The sequence below is a fragment of the Chaetodon trifascialis genome, chromosome 11 (assembly GCF_039877785.1).
Source record: "Chaetodon trifascialis isolate fChaTrf1 chromosome 11, fChaTrf1.hap1, whole genome shotgun sequence".
Classification (NCBI taxonomy): Eukaryota; Metazoa; Chordata; class Actinopteri; order Chaetodontiformes; family Chaetodontidae; genus Chaetodon; species Chaetodon trifascialis.
This window is the reverse complement of record NC_092066.1, coordinates 24,181,381-24,199,859: the sequence shown is the minus strand read 5'-3', so window position 1 is coordinate 24,199,859 and position 18,479 is coordinate 24,181,381. Positions and strand designations below refer to the sequence as shown.

The following is an 18,479-nucleotide window of genomic DNA, read 5'->3' as shown; positions in this document are numbered from 1 at the left end:
CTCATCACTTTATGTGACTGCTTCCTAGAGTTACTTTTAATGTTTTTCACCCCAAATCTTATGTGGATATTTATAGTACATTAGGGTTTTTTTTTTTTTTTAATCTGCAATGTTCTTATATTTCTGCTGCTTTGACACGATCCCTACACGTTATCAATGAAGTTTAACAAACTGTTCCCTAACCTAACCTGCAGACAGAAGGCAGATGTATCATTTTGCAATTTGCAAATTTGATTTATTGTTTGCAAAAATGACGGGAAGAGATGAGGGATTTTGTCTTCCTCTCAGACAAGACCAGCTCCAGAATCTCCTTTCTGTGGTGAGTTCCTGAAACGAGACAGCCAACATGTTTTTAGTTAACAGCCTGGTGAAAATCTGGTGAAAAAAGGTGTTAGATGCAAAAGATGAGCTGAGGTGGCATACTTGAAGCTGGTTGATTTCCTTCATGAGTCCTCTGTTTACAGGTCCAAAAATTCTTCAGCAGCGTCTCTTCCCACTTCCTCTCCCACTGCTGCGCCGCGACTCCCAACTCTCAGAGAAGTCAGACTGTTCCTTTTTGGATTCTGTCACTCTGTCAGGGAGCTCCTTCGTGAGTCTTCCCACCTGGGCAGAAAGCTCCTTTCGGAAGGTCTCCTGTCTCTGTTAGAGCGTCTTCTGGAGCTGGACACATGTTCGCTGGCTCTGTTTTAGAGTGGACTGTGTCTCAGTCAGCACGGCTAAGGTGTCAATGTGAGCTTGGGTGCGAGCATGCCTTTTTTTATCGGCCTCGCTGACCTGTTTTTTTTTTTTTTCAGTGAGGAGCTCCTTAGGCTGGCTGACTGAGGCTTTGGTGGTCTCAGTGTCCTCTTTCTGCGCCTTGAGGCTCTAATGAAGAGAGATGATCTGCTCATCTTGTTTTTTCCTGTCCTCCTTTGCTTTCTTGCGCTCTTACTTTAACTTTCTCCTGGCAACTGTGGTGGCGCCATGCTTTTCCTGAAGAGCAGAGAGATGGCGCTGAAGAGAGCTGATCTCTTAGTCCTTCAGTTCAATCACATCCTTTGCTTCCTGGAGGTCGGCCTTCAACTGTCTGTTCTCTTCTTCCATGACAGACAGCCTCTCCTACAAGCTCTTGTTTTCAGCAAAAAGCTGCTGTCGGTCACTTGTCCAGGAAGCTTTCTCCTTCAGCACCTTGACCTTTGATGTGATCCACAACTCTCTTTCCATTGCTTTCAGTTTGTCGTCCATTTCCCTCTTGATAGCTTGGATGGCCCTGTTGAACCCCTGCACAGAATGAGCAAAGAAATACACATTTTTCAGATCACAGAAGAGGAAACAGGACAACAGTACTCTTTTAAGAGCGGGGGCAGGGCTTGAGGACAGGCAAGCCAGGCAGTTGCTTGGAGCCCCCGGCCACTTATTTACAACAACGATTATTGATAGGCCTGGGGTTTCAGGGACCTCTGTTTGTCCCAGGACCTCACTTTGAGAACCACTAATCTATTTTTTCAGTATTCCTCTCAAATGTCCTGGAAATCGTGCATTTATGTGTGCAAAAACCAAATTTTTGTGGCATGCATGGGTGGGGTTGGTGACCCCAGGGATTTCTTGCTTTGAGCCCCAAGAGACCCCAGAAACGCCACTGTTTAAGAGTACTGCTAAAGGCCAGGTTAATTACAACCTACTACATCCATACTATCACTGAATACTAGCACTACTTAGCCAGATGTTGAGCTGACTGCTGTATAATATTCTTGATACCATGAAACCATTCACAGTCAGTCTAACACGGTCAGTCTATCATTTGATGGTGTGATTCCACCATCCAGCTGGGACCAATTAGGGGCCATGTTTTCTATGCCGGACAGCCAAAATACTGTAGGTAGTGTGGCTTGTTATCCCACCTTGCAGCCAATTGTAATGCCATGTTTTGTAGAAACTGCAAGAGTTTTGAGCACAACACCAAAGACTGTGACCAACCAATGAGATGCAATCTTTGTGGATCAACAACCCACACTTTCAGAGGCCGTCAAAGGCAAAGGCAAATTTATTTGTATAGTACAATTCATACACCAGGCAATTCAAAGTGCTTTACAGAAGCATAAAAATACATTAAAATCATACATTTCAAAGAGAGAGAGAAAGAAAGAAAAAGAAGAGAATATAAAAATAAAAATAAAATACATTTAAAGGAAAATTAAAAACAGAAGCCAGTAAAAGACAATAATTTAGCATTTAGAATGATTAAAATCATTGAGCAGATATATTTACTTTAAGTAAAAGCTGTAGCAAATAATAATGTTTTCAACCCTGATTTAAATGAGCTGACAATTGGTACAGACCTCAGGTGTGCAGGGAGAATGTTCCACAGGTGAGGAGCATAATAACTGAAAGCTGCTTCACTTTGTTTGGTTCTGATTCTGGGAACACACAATAGACCTGTCCCTGATGACCTGAGAGATCTGGATACTTCATATGGGGTTAATAAATCTAGAATATATTTTGGTCCTAGACCATTTAATGCTTTGTAGACCAACAGTAAGATTTTAAAGTCTATTCTTTGACTCACAGGAAGCCAATGTAGTGATCTGAGAACCGGTGTGATATGGTCCATTTTTCTGGTGTTTTTTAAGGACTTGTGCAGTAGCATTTTGAATGAGCTGTAATTGCCTAATTGTTTTTGTTTAGGCCAGTAAAGACTCCATTGCAATAGTCCAACCTACTGAAAATGAATGCATGAACAAGTTTTTCCATGTCCTTTCTGGACAGACATCCCTTAATTCCGCTTATATTTTTCAGGTGGTAGTAGGCTGATTTGGTAATGAGCTTTAAATGGTTGTTAAAATTCAGTTCAGAATTAATAATTAGACCAAGATTTCTGGCTTTATCTGTGGTTGTCAGTGACATGGAGTTAAGGTGAGCACTGATCTTTGACCTTTCATTTTTGGGGCCAAATACAATCACTTCTGTCTTATTTGCATTAAGCTGAAGAAAATTCTGGCACATCCACTCATTAATTTGATGAATACACTCACTCAGTGAAAGTAAGGGACTGTAGTCATGTGATGACGCAGAAATATAAAGTTGTGTATCATCTGCGTAAGTATGATAAGAAATATTATGATGCTCCATAATCTGAGCTAGGGGCAACATGTAGATATTAAAAAGAAGTGGTCCGAGAATGGACCCTTGTGGCACCCCACACATCATCTTTTTTCGTTCAGACACATGCTCACCAATTGACACAAAGTAGTCTCTATCTTGTAAATAGAATTTGAACCAGTGTAGTACAGTGCTAGTACGTCCCACCCACTTTTCCAGTCTGTCAAGAAGTATGTCATGATCAACCCTATCAAAGGCAGCACTGAGATCTAATAATACTAAGACTGAGGTTTTGGAAGCATCATTATTAAGATGTATGTCTTTTAAAACTTTGAAAAAATCTCAGTGCTGTGGTGTGGACGAAATCCAGACTGAAATGCATTAAAAAAATTGTTCTGCATCAGGAAAGCATGCATTTGTTGAAAAACAACCCTTTCAATAATTTTTCCTAGAAAGGGAAGATTTGATATTGGCCTGTAGTTGCTTATTACTAGGACTGAGCCGAATATTCGTTTCAGACGAGTATCCGGTACGGATAAAGCATTTTTGACGAGTATGATCATGATACGAGTAAAACTCGTCAATATCCGTACTCGTGCTAAGGGAAAATCCTCATTGGGTAACTGACTGTCTTCACGCTCTGTGATTGGCCAGTCACACACAGCGCCCGCCCCTCCCTTCACAAACACGTCCCTGCAGCCAGAGACCTGCCCCACTCTCGCACACACGGATAGTGACTGATCTCCCAGTGCTTGGCTTGAACCTAGGTCATGGTCCTCTTTAGTATTCCTTGGTTTTTCTTCAGCTCGCCTCTGTTTCGGTTTGTATGATATTCAAAGTTATTTGGTGAACTTGTTTCGTAACGTACGCGGAGCATCTGACAAGACAGAGCTGAAAACAGCTCATGTCGCATCGGTCACTGCCTCCACTCCGGTCGTTGTTTTTTTTTTTTTTAATTTTTTTTTTTTTTAATTTTATTTTATTACCGTCTGCTTGCTCTTAGTTTGGCTGATGATATAAAGTCAGTTGGAAAACTTTGCTCGTACTGAACGCGGTACTTTTGATACAGTGAAGGCTGACTTATTATTTCCCTGTTTGCCATCACTGAATGTTTGCATGAATCACCAAGTTCACACAGATCATTAAAAAATAAGCAGTCTTACAGACCACTTAAACACGTACACACATATAGCGGAACACACAAATTTAAGTAGCCTATATTAATATTGTTATTGTATATGGCTGATATGACACTTTCTCACTGCAGTTCATAAAAATAAATATAATATTATAGATATTACAAATTCAGCTTTATATACCGTTGTATATAGGCTTTTTATTTTAACTGTTACATAGCACGCATACACACACACACACACACACACACACACACACACACCTTAACACTGTTTAACTTTGTGTGGGAAAAAAATGCCAAGAACATTAGGTAGTAAAAATAAATAAATAATTGAAAAAAAAAATCACAGTTTGATCATAAAAATTAAAAACAAAAACAAAAAAAAAACTATAAAAGAAAGTTGTGTTCAGTATGGCAACTCTTGTTCATGCATACTTAGTAGTATACATAGTTTCCTACTGCATGTGTTGTATTCATTCATGCACTTAAAAATATTCATGTTCTGAGTTAATAAAAAAAACAACTTGTTCTGTAAATAGTTCCTTTACTATTGTGATCAAAAACACTGAATCTCAATTCTGAGGCTGTTCTGTTATTTATTCATACACTTAAGAATATTCATGTTCTGAGTTTATAAAAACAACTTGTTCTGTAAATAGTTCTCTTACTTTTGTGATCAAAAACTTTGATTTGAATCTCAATTTTGAGGCTGTTCTGTAAATAGTTTTCACATAAACAATAAATATAGCAACTTCTGATCAATCCATATCAATTTCAGACTTAAAATAATGTACTGATTTAAGCCCCACCCATTTCCAGTCAAACCACACCCACTCCAAGTACAGATACAGATACAGATCATTTAGGTGGCTGAACAGATACAAATACAGATACAGATACAGATACAGATTAAGATACAGATACAGATAGTGATGTACTCGCTCATCCCTACTTATTACTGAAGCAACCAGATTATTTTTTTCAGGAGAGGTTTTATTACTGCAATTTTCAAGGCCTGGGGAAACTGACCAGACTGAAGAGAATTATTTATTATCTGCAACACATCTGGAGCTATGCAATGAAAAATATTTTTTAAAAAGTTTGTTGGCAGAGTATCAAGGCAGCATGTTGTGGATTTTACCTGTGATACAGTTTCTGTCAGCCTTGTATAATCTAGAAGGTTAAAATGTGCTAGATTAACTGGAGAACAAGAAGGCACAGATGGACTTATCATTTTGCCTGAGCTGAAGCTGCGCACTGTTTGTCTTATCCTTAAAATTGTATCTGTAAAAAAGGCTGCAAAATCATTGCATGACTTGTTGGATAGCAGTTCAGGAGGGACTGATGCTGTGGGGTTTGTCAGTCTATCCACAACAGAAAACAAAGTGCGGGCATTATTACAGTTTCTGTCGATAATCTCTGAGAAGAATGCTTGCCTTCTTTAGTTCATGGTTATAGGTGTGGAAACTGTTTTTGTAACTCTCATAATGAACCTGGAGTTTGGTTTTTCGCCTCCTGCGCTCTGCCTGTCTGCAGACTCTTTTCTGGACTTCGACCAGTGTGGTGATTCTCCAAGGTGCCTTCTTCCTTCCTGACAAAACTTTGGTCTTAATTGGGGCGATGGAGTCAATAAAAGTCATTACTTTGGAACTGAAACTATTTACAAGGTCATCAGTTGAAGCTGAGGGCAGTGTTGGTGATGGTGGAAAAGACTGAGTGAAGACTGCACAGGTGTTGTCATTAATATAACGCTTTTTGATTACCTCTGTTCCACTTCTGTTAAGAATAGCAGGTGTGGCCATTTTAAATGACACACAGTAATGATCAGAAAGAGCAACATCCGTCACCACAACCTCAGAGATATTAAGCCCTTTGGAAATAACCAAGTCTAATATATGCCCTTTGTTATGTGTTGAATGTGTTACGTGTTGAAATAGGCCAAAAATTATCCAGAATGTTTAAAAGTTCTTTAGCACATCCATCTTTGAGATTATCAACATGAATGTTGAAGTCACCCACTAACACAACACAGTCAAAATCAATACAAAGACAGTAGATACTGCAAACTCATCAGAAAACTTTGCATTGTATTTTGGGGGTTTGTAGATGGTTACGAAGACTGATCGACAGGGAAACTTTGATTGAATAGCAACATATTCAAAAGATTCAAACTGATCATAAGAGACTCTCTTGCATTGAATGCTATCATTAAACAAAAAGGTGACTCCGCCTCCTCTCTTATGCATTCTTACTTCACTTATGAAACTGAAATTCGGAGGGGCTGACTCATTGAGAACTGCTGCGCCGTTATCTTGTCCTAACCAAGTTTCAGTTAAAAAGTCATTAAGAATGATTTGCCTGCCAAAGACCTAACATTTAAAAGAGCTAACTTAAATGTGCTAAAATGTCCAACATCCCCATGTTTTAGAACATACTGTGGCTGACATGGAATACATGTTTATTTTGATGATGTGATGTTTCTGGAGAGATGGACGATCTTCTCCTACCTATTGTGACATGAATCAATACAGCTTCCGGCACAATGGGCCCTGGCTTTTCCTTGGAAAAGTCAGGCATCACATTTGCCTTAAAAGCTGGACCCAGAACACATCAGTTACCAACACAAATAGGTGGCTGTGCTGGGCTCTTACAAGGGGACTGGAGTAGGTTCAGATCAAGCAGTGGAGGGGGTGGAGGTGGTGCCCGTCGGCGCTGTGGTGGTGGAGGGGGACAGGGTGGTTGTAGGGGGCGGGGCGGAATTTGGGGGGACAGGATCCCAGATGGGCGAGGAGTAAGCCTGATACCAGTGCTGACAAGTTTGTTCATTTGGTCAGTAAACTCCAGCAGGGGGGAGGAGGGTGATGGGATACCCATTGAAGATGATGAGCTAGATGGAGTTTGGGCAGTTGGAGATGGTGACCTAGGTGGAGTTTTAGTGGTTGGAGTCAGTGAATCCTCATGAGCAGTGGCCCCTGGTGGAGGACATGAGGCATCCCCTTTTTTGCTCTGGCATCCCTCATGGTTAGAGCATACAGGCGGGGGGAGAGTTCTCCTTCATGTTGTGGTGTTTGCTGCTTTTGTTCGCATTCCTCTTGTCTCTTGTCCTTGGGAGTGGGAACAGTGTGATGCAGGAAGAAAGATAGGTTGCTAAAAGTTTTACTCCTGACATGTTTAGGGAAAGTCCGTCTCCTTTGAAAAAATGTCTGCAGTCCCAAAAAAGTTAAAATTGTCAATAAAATGCACTGAGTGGACATCACATGCAGTTGAAAGCCATCTGTTTACTGCCAACAATCTGCTGAATCTCTCTCCTCCTTCTCTGACTGGTGGTAAGGGCCCACTGAAGAAGACTTCAGCATTCAGAGAGCTCACTGCATTTAGCAGTTTACCTAAATCTCGTTTGAGCACTTCAGATTGTCGTTTCGCAATATGGTTTGCCCCTGTGTGCAGTACAAGGTATTTCAGAGTTGGAATTTCTGCAACAAAACTGAGGATTCTATCAGTCATGTTGGAGACTGTATCATCAGGAAAGCACAACACTTTTGTGTTTCTGCTTTACATTCTTCCCACATCTTTAATAGCAGAATCACCAACAACCAGAGTCTCAGGACCAGTCAGTAGCTGTCCTTGTAGCTTTCTAGCTTCTGACTTCCTGTCAGGCCTTACCCTTCTCTGTGAGTCCAAGAAGTTGTCCAGGTTTTCAGTTGGACATCCAGGGTCCTGCAGTAGTGCAGCAAACCGATTTTGTAACTGCACACTAGCTGGTTTGGGAGCTTTGTTGCTCATCTTCCCTTTAGCTTTTATCCACGGCTGTGTTTTACACTGCATAGGTGTTGAGGAGGATGATAACGCAGGCCAGCCTGTCGCATGACAGATCTCTGGGCGCTGGGTTCTACCTGTTGGGCATCTCCCGATATCAGCTGATTTACTCTTGGGCTTTGCCCCGAGAGCATTCCAGGGAGGACTAATACTGGCAGACTTATTACCCGGTACACAGCCCTTTAGTTTCGTGGGAGCTGTATCAGAGCTAATTAGCTGGATGTTAGCATTCTCCAGTCCGCTGTTTTGAGTCAGCGGCAAAGTGCTGTCATTTCCTCAAGGTCCGTTCACTTCTGCGTTTATTTCCAGACGCTGAACTTTAGTTTCCAGCACTGCAACCTGCTGCAGAAGTTTGTAGAGGTCATCTGTGGAGAAAGGAGGCATCTTGGTGCTAGTTAGCTTTAGCTGCCTGCAGGCTTTTTCTGTCAGTAGGCCAGAGCAGAGTGTATCCGTGAAATATCAGAGGTCGCAAGGGTCATCCACAACTTTTAAATATTTGTCCATATAATATGTCTTTAGATATCCAATTTAGCCAAAAATGAAAACTTTCAAGTTTAAGGAAAGTTAAAATAAATACAAAAAACAAGATGGGAAATCATGAGCCCAGACAGAAACCAGCTACCAGAGGAGGAGGAGGAGGAGGAGGAGTTATGGTAGGCAGTAAGCTCCACCCCTTCAGTGATGTGCACCTATTGATGGCACCTGCACTCATTAGCGCAGCTGGAACTAATCAGCCTGGCTGCTCTATAAAAGGAGGCTTGTGGCTCTGCTTTAGTTGGCTATGTGACACTGGAGGGTTTAGCCTTTAGTTGGCTCTCCTGCTTTTGTGTGTGGCATTGTGAATGAGTGTGTGAATGTTCTTAAACTATAGTGTTCTTTCTTTTCCAGAACTTCACTCTCTCCTTTTTAGTGACTCCAAATTTTTTGTTTTCGGGCTCATTTCTTTTGTTCTTCTATCATTTTGATAGAATTATTGGGTGTTTGTGGATGTTATTACCCATCACCTTTTAGACCCCAAGGGAGCCATTTTGTGTTGAGTGCAGTTTTTTGTTAGTTTCCCCTTCCAGCAACCGCCATTAAGTTTTGTTTTGAGGGGAAACGTAACACTATGATGAGGATGAGCGCGCACGCAGTCCCCCACTACCACAAATTACACAGCCCTAATGGTTTGCGGGCCTAGGCCATCCCCTGGAGCAGGGCACACACGCTGCGTTGTAAGCATTTGACTTGCGCATAAGAAGGGAGAACGCTCAGCACCTCCACCCAAGTGCTCCCTGAGCGTTTTGTGTGTGTGACCGATGGCGATGCTTATATCCCCATATTGAGGACATTTCAGATATTAAACTGATAAGAACAGATTTTTTTTAATTGTTCTTAGCACACATATACATTTCCATGTAACATCCAAAGTATAACATCCATCACCAACCAAAACCAAAAGCAACATGAAATGCAATTTCAGAAGACCCACTGTTCACCCCTGAATCCTCAGCCCAAACCCACCTTTCCATCTCTCTAAAGCAGCATGCCGCCCCCACTTAACAATGTCCCTGTTAATTCTCCCCTTTACAATCGCCTCAACCCTCCTTGTCACCCATTCTACAGTGTTGTTTCTATTTTTCTGCACAAGGTCCTGCCATGCCATCAAGTTGCTCTTAACTAGGCTAACAATGAACCAGATCGTGAAAGTAGCCTGACCCATCCCTGCCCCAACCTTCTTTCAACCTTAGCCCACGTCAGTTTTAAACTAGGGACTCTCTGGTGTAACTATGTTTCCACTCTACCCCATACCACCTGAGCAAAGGAACAATCCCATATAATGTGTCTCGTCATCTCCTCTCCTGAACACGTAGACCTAGGGCACACTGGGGATCTTGCCAGCCAATGCCGGTACATAGTTTCCCTTACTGGCAGGCATTTATGGAGACATAGCCAGTTTAAGTCCTTAAGACCATTGTCAAGCCCTCATGGCTGAATCTCCCTCTACGCCGTTGTAGGTGTCTCAACCACTGCTGGTTCAGCTATTCTCTGCACATCCTCTTTATAGAGGACCCTATGATCTATTCTCACAGCTGTTTCTGACGTCTCTGGATGTGCTCGCAGCCATTTGGCTGCATGGCTTCTGCTCCGACTGTGGTGCCACATTGGTCCAGTCCATCATCTGTCTTGCCTGATAAGCAAAAAAAAGAGATGTAGGAAGTAACCCGAGGGATGCCTCACTGGGCAAGACAATTCCTGACACAGAAAGGACACAAAAATGCTGTCTAGCTTCAGCGGAGGTGTGGCACGGCTCTGCCCCCTTCTTTAGTGCCAGCCAGGATGCATGTCCTTGCCATGTACTCATCTGCCTCCCCATATGATGTCTAACACATGGAAATCTGAAAATATTTGGGGGCACCAGGGCAGCCAGGTAAGTGCAGTGCTGCTCATTGAATCTCATTTACATACAGTCCAACCCCCTAACCATTGTTGGTGTGGAAATTCTCTGCTGCTGGTGAAGAATGAAATAGAGACTTCTGCTGGCCGACAAGGTTTTTATTTTCTTTGCAAAGAAAAGGTCAATCATCACACGAGCGGTAGAATGAAGAAAGACCCCAAGCATGGGGAGAGCTAAACATTTATACCTTAGGAACACCTCCCCTACCCAAAGGTGTGTATTCGCACCTTTTGGTCTGCTGTAGGTATCGGAGCCGACTACCTAGGGGGTGGCTCACACTGGAGACATCCTGCAGGACTTTGTATGTAGATGTTAAAAGGTCTAGACATCAGAATTTAAAATACAATAGGATCTGATATCCTGGTGAGGAAATGGGAGGTGGGGTGTCTCAAGTAGATGAAGTACAAGGAACTGAAATTGCCATTACATTGTTCAAACTATTGTAGTAGGTTGAACAATGGCTATCAAATGGAAATGGAAATTCTTTTGTTAGAAAAAGGCCCCGAATAAAAATGAAAAACAAGAAAGGTAATACACTTAAAAGTTAGAAGGAGCAAATGTAGATACTTATTTCTGATATTAAATTAAGTAAAATAAATTCTGTCACTCTGTGGTGCAGTGGGATGGATCATTCTGTTGCTGAATGAGCTGAATGAGTCAAGTCAACTTTCTTGTCAATGTTACTATATGTACAGGACGTTAACAGAGGCCGGCACTTGATGATCATAAACTCCACGAGGGGTGAACAGTGTCTACAAATCACCACGGCGTCTTGACACCAAGCATCCCTAAGGTAAACACAGACCCTGCCACCGCAGTGTTAGCCACAGCATGTTAGCCAGTCCAGCTGGATGGCGGAGTCCAGTATGCTGTTATTGAGCCATGTTTCCATAAAAACGAAAACACAGCACTCTCTCACGGTCTGCTGGGTCGATCTCAGAAGGTGTATATAGTCCACTTTGTTGTCCAAGGAGCCTACATTGGCGAGTATGATAGATGGTATAGCTGGCTTGTGTGGATTCGCCGCTAGCCTAGCCCAGATACTCCTGTGCTTTCCCAGCATCCGCCTCCTCTCACATCGCCTGCAGCACTTCCTCTGCGGGTGTGCTGCAGTCGTAGGGGTTGGTGTAACTCAGCTTAACTTAATGCGTGCCGGGTTTAATCTGCAGATTTCTGTGTTGCCGATGTCCCACAGCTGTATGTGCGCATTGGGACAAAGAAGAGCGACGAAAACATAAAATCAGTGGAACATACCGACGAAGACAAACATGTAGACACCACATTATCGGGACAGAGAGGAGCCGCTGCATCTGCACGCGCCGCCATCACTACTACTACTCTTTGTCGTATTCTTTCCCCTTTTAACATGCGGCTGATTAGCCGAAAAAAAGAACAGAAGCACGTGAATATCCATGAATAGCCAAAGAAAGCCAGTATGCTAATTTATTGTTGAATCGCCACATCGCCAACTAGGACCGAGAATCTCCTCTAAAACAACCCAAGTTCAAATACAAAATTTATCGTTTTAAGGCCCCCAATACTGTCATTTGAAACATGGGGTGGCTTCTTCATGATTTCAACTTACATATTCTGCAAAAAAACGAAAATCACTCATTTAAAAAAAAAAAATCGATTTTTCATTGTTTACACAATTTGCGCCGAGCCGACTTCTTGCTGATTTTCTCGTGACGGGTCACATTTGCCAAGTATTAGAGGGTAGGCAAAATGTCTACTTTCAAGCACTTTCATCGAAGTTAGGTGCCTGCTCTTCCATAGTTGGAGCTTCTTCTGGATCGCCAATAAGCACCTGGTCCAGTTGACTGTGGCACTGTAGGCTGTCCCAAAGCAGACCCCCAGTACCTTCAGGGGTCCTGTGCAGAGTGACAGTCCCCCTGGCCCATCCACCCTCCCTTTCCACTTCCCAAAAAACTTAACTGAGGATTTGGCATAGTTAATTTTAGCGCCAGCTGCCTGACCAAATTTCCTGAAAACCTCCAGTAATCGCATGAGGCATGCATCACTGTCCAGCAGCAGAGTGGTGTCATCAGCGTACTGAGACAGCTTGACCCTTAGGCCGCCGCTGCCAGGCACCAAGAAACCTTTCACACACTGGTCAGCCTGAATGGCTGCTGCCAGGGGCTCCATGTACAGGATGTAAAGCAAAGGTGAAAGCGGACACCCCTGTCTTACACCAGAGTGCAAACTGAACACTTCGCCCAGATGACCATTGACTGAAGCCCTGCTCCCCACTCCAGTATACAGTGTGCAACCACCCTACAAAACACTGATCAAAACCTAACGCTTCTACCCAAACCTAACCTCTCTAATACTCTCCAAACCTAACCTCTCTAACACCCTAAACATAAAACCACAATTAACTCTGTCAAAGGCTTTTTCCTGATCTAGGACGACCACCATAAGCGGCAGGTCCCTGTCCTCTGTCCATGCCACAACATCCCGTATGAGCTGTAGGTTCCACCTTGCTGAGCGCCCTGCCACCCCGCATGTCTGGTCCATATGGACTAGATGTGGAAGTGCCATGCCCATACGAGTGGCCAAGACCTTTGCCAGGAGTTTATAATCAACACACAGCATGGTCAGCGGCCGCCGGTTACGAAGGTCAGTGCGATCCCCTTTCTTATACAGGAGGGATAACACCCCTGTGGCATGGACCCACCCGTGGCTCTGGTTGAGAGCACTGAGGACAGCACCTCTAACACCACTGGCCCAAGAATGTCCCAAAACTTAACTTAGAACTCAACTGGGAGTCCGTCAATGCCAGGTACTTTCCACCTGTTCATTGTTTTGAGAGCCCCCTCAAGCTCGTGGAGGGTAAGCGGGGCTTCCAAAGCCTGTGCTATGTCCCCTGGCACCCGTTGCATCAGGAAGTCTAAGAAGACCTCCCCTCCCTCTATATCCACCTCTTTTTCCATGAAGCTGGCACTGTAGTGCTCAGTGGCAACACGCAACATCCCTCCCGCCTCTGACACTGCCACACCGTGTTTGTCTCTCAGTCCAGTCACTACCTGTTTTCTCCGGCCAGCTTGCGCTGAACCAAAAAACCCAGCAGAACATGTCTCTGCATTCTCCATATATTCCCAGTGTGACCACAATAGGTATGCTCGGGCTCTGTTCTCAAAGATGTCCCTGAGCTGTGCCTTCAAGGAGTCACAAGCCTGCTGAGACACAGAACCACCACTATTTGCCTCAGCACACTCAAGTTCGAGCAGGCTCTGAAGGTGACATACCACCCCCTGTGCAGACCTCATCTTCCTTTTACAGTACATCAAGCAAAATTCCTTAATCCTCTCTTTGGCAATTTCCCACCACTCAATCACTCCAGTGCACATTGATCTTAGTTCTATTAAACTATTGAAAAACAAATGAAAAGTCTGCCTGAAAACATCCTCGTCCAGTACACTAGTGTTGAGACGCCAAAACCCCGGTCCAAAAGCCGGTATGCATGAGCACACCTCAAGCAATAAACAGTCATGACCAGAAAAAAAGACCGGGAATAGTCTGCCCACTGGCAAAACCAAAGATCTAGTAAAAAACAAATAATCCAAGTGTCTGGCTATGCTCCGTGAGTTACGCCAGGTGGGACTGTCCATGAGTGTACTGACCCTCTTTCCCCCGTCCACCAGACCATGACCGGCCATAAGCTGTGAGATGTATCGCTTGTGTCACCCCCTTTGCCCAACTCCACATTAAAATCACCACCTATAATCACCTGCCTATTTGTGGCAAGGTGCGGCTGCACTAACTCAAAAGCTTCCTTCATTTCTGCTGGAGTTTGTGGGCTGTACATCACAATTACTCTCGGTTTGCACATGCCTAATGCAAAATCTGCACCCATGATCCTCCCCAGCACAATAACAAAAGTATCATCTACACTGATTTCTTTAATACCAAACAAAATCCCAACCCCTGTAGAGTGGACACCGTCTATGCTCCAAACTGACTTCCCTTCACCACAACTCCCTTGTAAAAACCCCAACATCCCTGCTATCCCGCAAGTGAACCTCCTGCAACAAACAGATGGAGATACACTGATCGCTTACAAAATCAAAAACAACCCTTCTCTTAACAGGGTTCCTCATTCCCCTCACATTTAATGAACAAACCTTAATGGAACCAACTATATATTAAGAAAAGTCATTTCCCCACCGAAAAACAAAAAAACCCTCTTCTCGTTCTACTGAGAGAAAAGTCCTTCACTGTCCATCTGTTCCGCCCAAGAAAAGGGCACCGTATTTGGGGAGGTTGTGGACCTATCGGGACCCTCATATGCATCCCCACTTAATGGGGATGGTAACACATACAGACCACGGGTGAGATCAGGATCCAACCTAAATTCCGCTGGGAGCAGGTCTCCTGCATTGTACTGGGACTTATCCTTTCCAGCCTTCTGCCCGATACCCCTGTCACCCCACTCTTTGACACCACCTCCCCTAAACTTCCTGCATTCATATGGTCACCCCCCTCAACTGCGGGCTTCCCCCTCTCCCCTTTTACTACTCCTTTGGTCCTTTTGTTGTGTCCGCTCTCCACATTGTTTTTTTCCTCCAGAGAAAGCCCATCCCCTAAAACCTGTGAAAGACTCCTTGCCCCATGCTTCACTCTAGAGGAGCAAGGGATAGGAGACAAGGTGAGGGGAACCGCCTCCACATCAGCTGAGGGTGCCAGGGCCCCATCATCTGCAGTAAAAGTGTTGACCAATCCTTGCTCCCGCAGCTCATCCTCTGCCCCACCCCCAAAAGCATGAGCAGCTGCCTCCACTTGCACTGATATAATTGGAACAGCCCCTACTTATGTAGGTCTTCCTTGTGCAGCCTTGGCTCCCTCCTTAGCCCTGCTTGCAGTGATGGCTTCAGCAAAGGTCTTCTTACGGCCAGGACAGCTACGATACAGGTGGTCCTCTCCCCCACAACCATGACAGGTCTTTGGTGCTGGGCAGTCTTTGGCCTCATGTCCTCCCTGCCCACAGAAGCGGCAGCGGTCCCCAGTGCAGTGGGCCTCTGTGTGGCCAGACTACTGGCAGTGCCGGCAGAAAGCTGGTTGCCAAGAATAATACAAATACCCGCATTGTGTTAGATTCTTTACTGCATACCTCCACCGTCCGTCCGTAGATGTCCTCATTCCTCATGGTCACATCAAAGGCTTGTTCCTGCTGGTTCCATTGTATGCAGAACACATCTTCAGCTTTCAGATGCAGGAGCCCCATGATGACTTCTTTGCAGAAACATGCTCTGGGCAGCACATCTTCTTGTGTTGATCTTGCCTTGAACCGCAGCATATACCTCGGCCCGACCCTTGGTGTCTGGTCGTTAACGGCCATTGCGGCCATCGCTCCCATGGATGTGATCTTTCTGTGCTCAGAAAGTGAACCAAGTCTCACTTGATCTAGCCAAAAGGCTGAGAAGCAATGAGGTTCAACAGTTTGCTGGCCCAGGCCACCCCCTGGAACAGTGCGCACACGCCGTGGTGCAAGCGTTCGACTTGCGCATAAGAAGGGCAGGCTCCCTGGCTCAGCCCTGAGCGTTTTGTGTGTGTCTATGTGACCGACGGCACTGTTGATATTCACAAATGCACGCGGCTCAGCCAAGTGGCAGAGCCATCCAAAAATAGGTGCAAGTCAATGGTGTTCCTTCCCACGGAAGTCAATTTCAATCTTTTCATTTTGTGACGTTTATTAAGTCCATTACAGGGGTAACATCAAAGTACACAAATTACTTAGACATGATTACATTTGAGATCCAGCTTTTCCATTTAAATACCATTGCAATCGTTCCATAATTGTAATTTCAGCTAAAACAGATCGTACATCATCAAACAAAGGGGTGTTTGGAACTCTCCACTGCAAACGCTTTGTTTTTTTTTTCTTTTGTTGACTTATCAAACAGCGACTTGGCATGCAGCGTTTGTCTCTGTGAAAGCAACCACAGGCCTGCAACAACATATAAGTCTAAAAGCTGATGAACTTAAGTCACAGTGGATGACCATTTTGTTTGATCTTCAACACTATGATGAGGGGAGAGTGCGTCCATAGTCCCCCACTACCACAAATTATGCAGTCGAGATTCCCACATGTGGGGAATTCGCACGCGTCAGCACATCCCTTAGTGCAATGGATGCGCCTTGCCATGGGTGAAACAATTTTCAATTTTTTGATGTTTAGTCCTTTAGACAGGGGTAACATCAAGTATACAAATTACTTACGCATGATTACATTTTAGTGTCAGCTGTCCCATTTAAATCCCATTGCAATCTTTCCATAATTTCAACTAAAACTGGTCATATGTTATCAAACAAAGGGGTGTTTGGAACTCTCCATTGCAACATTTTAGTTTTCTTTTGCTGACTTATCTTTTAGAATGTAATCATTAAAAATCTTTATAGATTTTATAACAACTTCTTCTGGGACACAAAACTTTCTCACAACTAGTACATTTCTTGCTTTCCATAGACTTTCTTTTACACGGTTAATGACGGCCCACCATTTCCTTACCTCAGCTGTTGTATTTCTTTGCAGAACACCATATGCTATGTCCTCATAACAAATAGGAGCTCTGTACAGGTTTTGCAGCCATGGTGACACGTAACAAGTAACCAGACACCTCTAGCGGCAGGACATGACCAAAAAAGGTGTTGCACAGTTCTATTGTCACCACATAAAGGCCTAGGGCATTTCCTCCTCTCCAGGAATGCTCTTGTGGGCACACACTGATGGACAATCTGCCAAGCCAAATCTTTATGGTTATTGGTTAAGATGGAATTATTCCCATTTAACCACACTATCTCTAAGTCTTTTTCAATTTATATGGTAAATGATATAACTGAAGCACTCGATACCCGGAAGTACTGCACAGCCCTTTTTATTGACCTGTCAAAAGCATTTGACACAGTCGACCACGTTATTCTTGCACACAGACTCCGTAAGATTGGTTTATCCAGCCAAGCTGTAATGTGGGTCAACAACTACCTATCAGGCAGAACACAGCGTGTCCAGGTCTCTGGGTCCTCTTCTTCCCTTCTTCCTGTTTCAAAGGGTGTGCCACAAGGCTCGATATTAGGGCCATTGCTCTTCACAATATACGTTAACAACCTTTGTGATAATTTGCCAAATACTGTGTCCCACTTTTATACTGATGACACAGTCATTTATTGTTCATCTCCATCAGTATTACAATGCTTTGAATACTTGCAGTCTGCTTTTGATGTTGTTCAGTCCCGTCTGTACGAAATAAAATTATTGCAAATTGCAAATAAATCAAAGGCTATGCTCTTTTCAAATGGCAAGCAGCTCCCATCAAACATTCCCAGGTTGTTAACTGTCCAAGGAGCTGAAATAGAATTGGTCGCCTCTTATAAATACTTAGGTATTTTGATTGATGAGAACCTGACTTTCAAGCCCCATGTAGATGATCTTGTTTCTAAGCTGAAACTTAAATTAGGTTTCTTCTTTAGAAATAAACATTGTCTTTCACTTTGGGTAAGGGAATGTTGAATCTTAATGAACTTTTTAACTTTACTGGACTACGGAGATCTGCTTTTTATGAATGCATCTGACCAGTCTCTAAAGAAATTGGACATAGTTTATCACTCAGCTTTGCGATTCATGACTGGTAGTGATCATCGTGTTCATCATTGTTCTTTGTATGCTGCCGCAAGGTCCCCCTCTTTATCTGTTCGCCGGTTCTCCCACTGGATGTCTTTTATATATAAATCTATACTTGGGCTTCTCCCCCCATATTTGTGCCTGTACATGTGCAGAACCTCCAGCCATTACAGCCTACGGTGCCAGAACATCATACAGATGCAGGTCCCAAGAGTCAGGACTGAGTTGGGGAAAAAGGCATTTAAATTTTCTGCCCCCTCAAGCTGGAACAACTTACATAAGGATTTAGGACTGACTGAACTTATTAGCCTAGGGGACTTTAGATCAGTTTTGAAGGATCGAGAAAGGAGATCTTTCAGCTCTTGTGTTTGCCTTATGTAATCTGTAATCTT

At 43.7% G+C, this 18,479-nt stretch overlaps 1 non-coding gene across 1 annotated transcript; it reads right to left on the bottom strand.

Moving 5' to 3' along the window:
* Positions 1–16,497: 16,497 nt before the first annotated feature.
* Positions 16,498–16,665, bottom strand: LOC139339564 (U1 spliceosomal RNA). The gene has a single exon (XR_011602700.1). It is a non-coding gene; the product is annotated as a U1 spliceosomal RNA (small nuclear RNA).
* Positions 16,666–18,479: the final 1,814 nt, after the last annotated feature.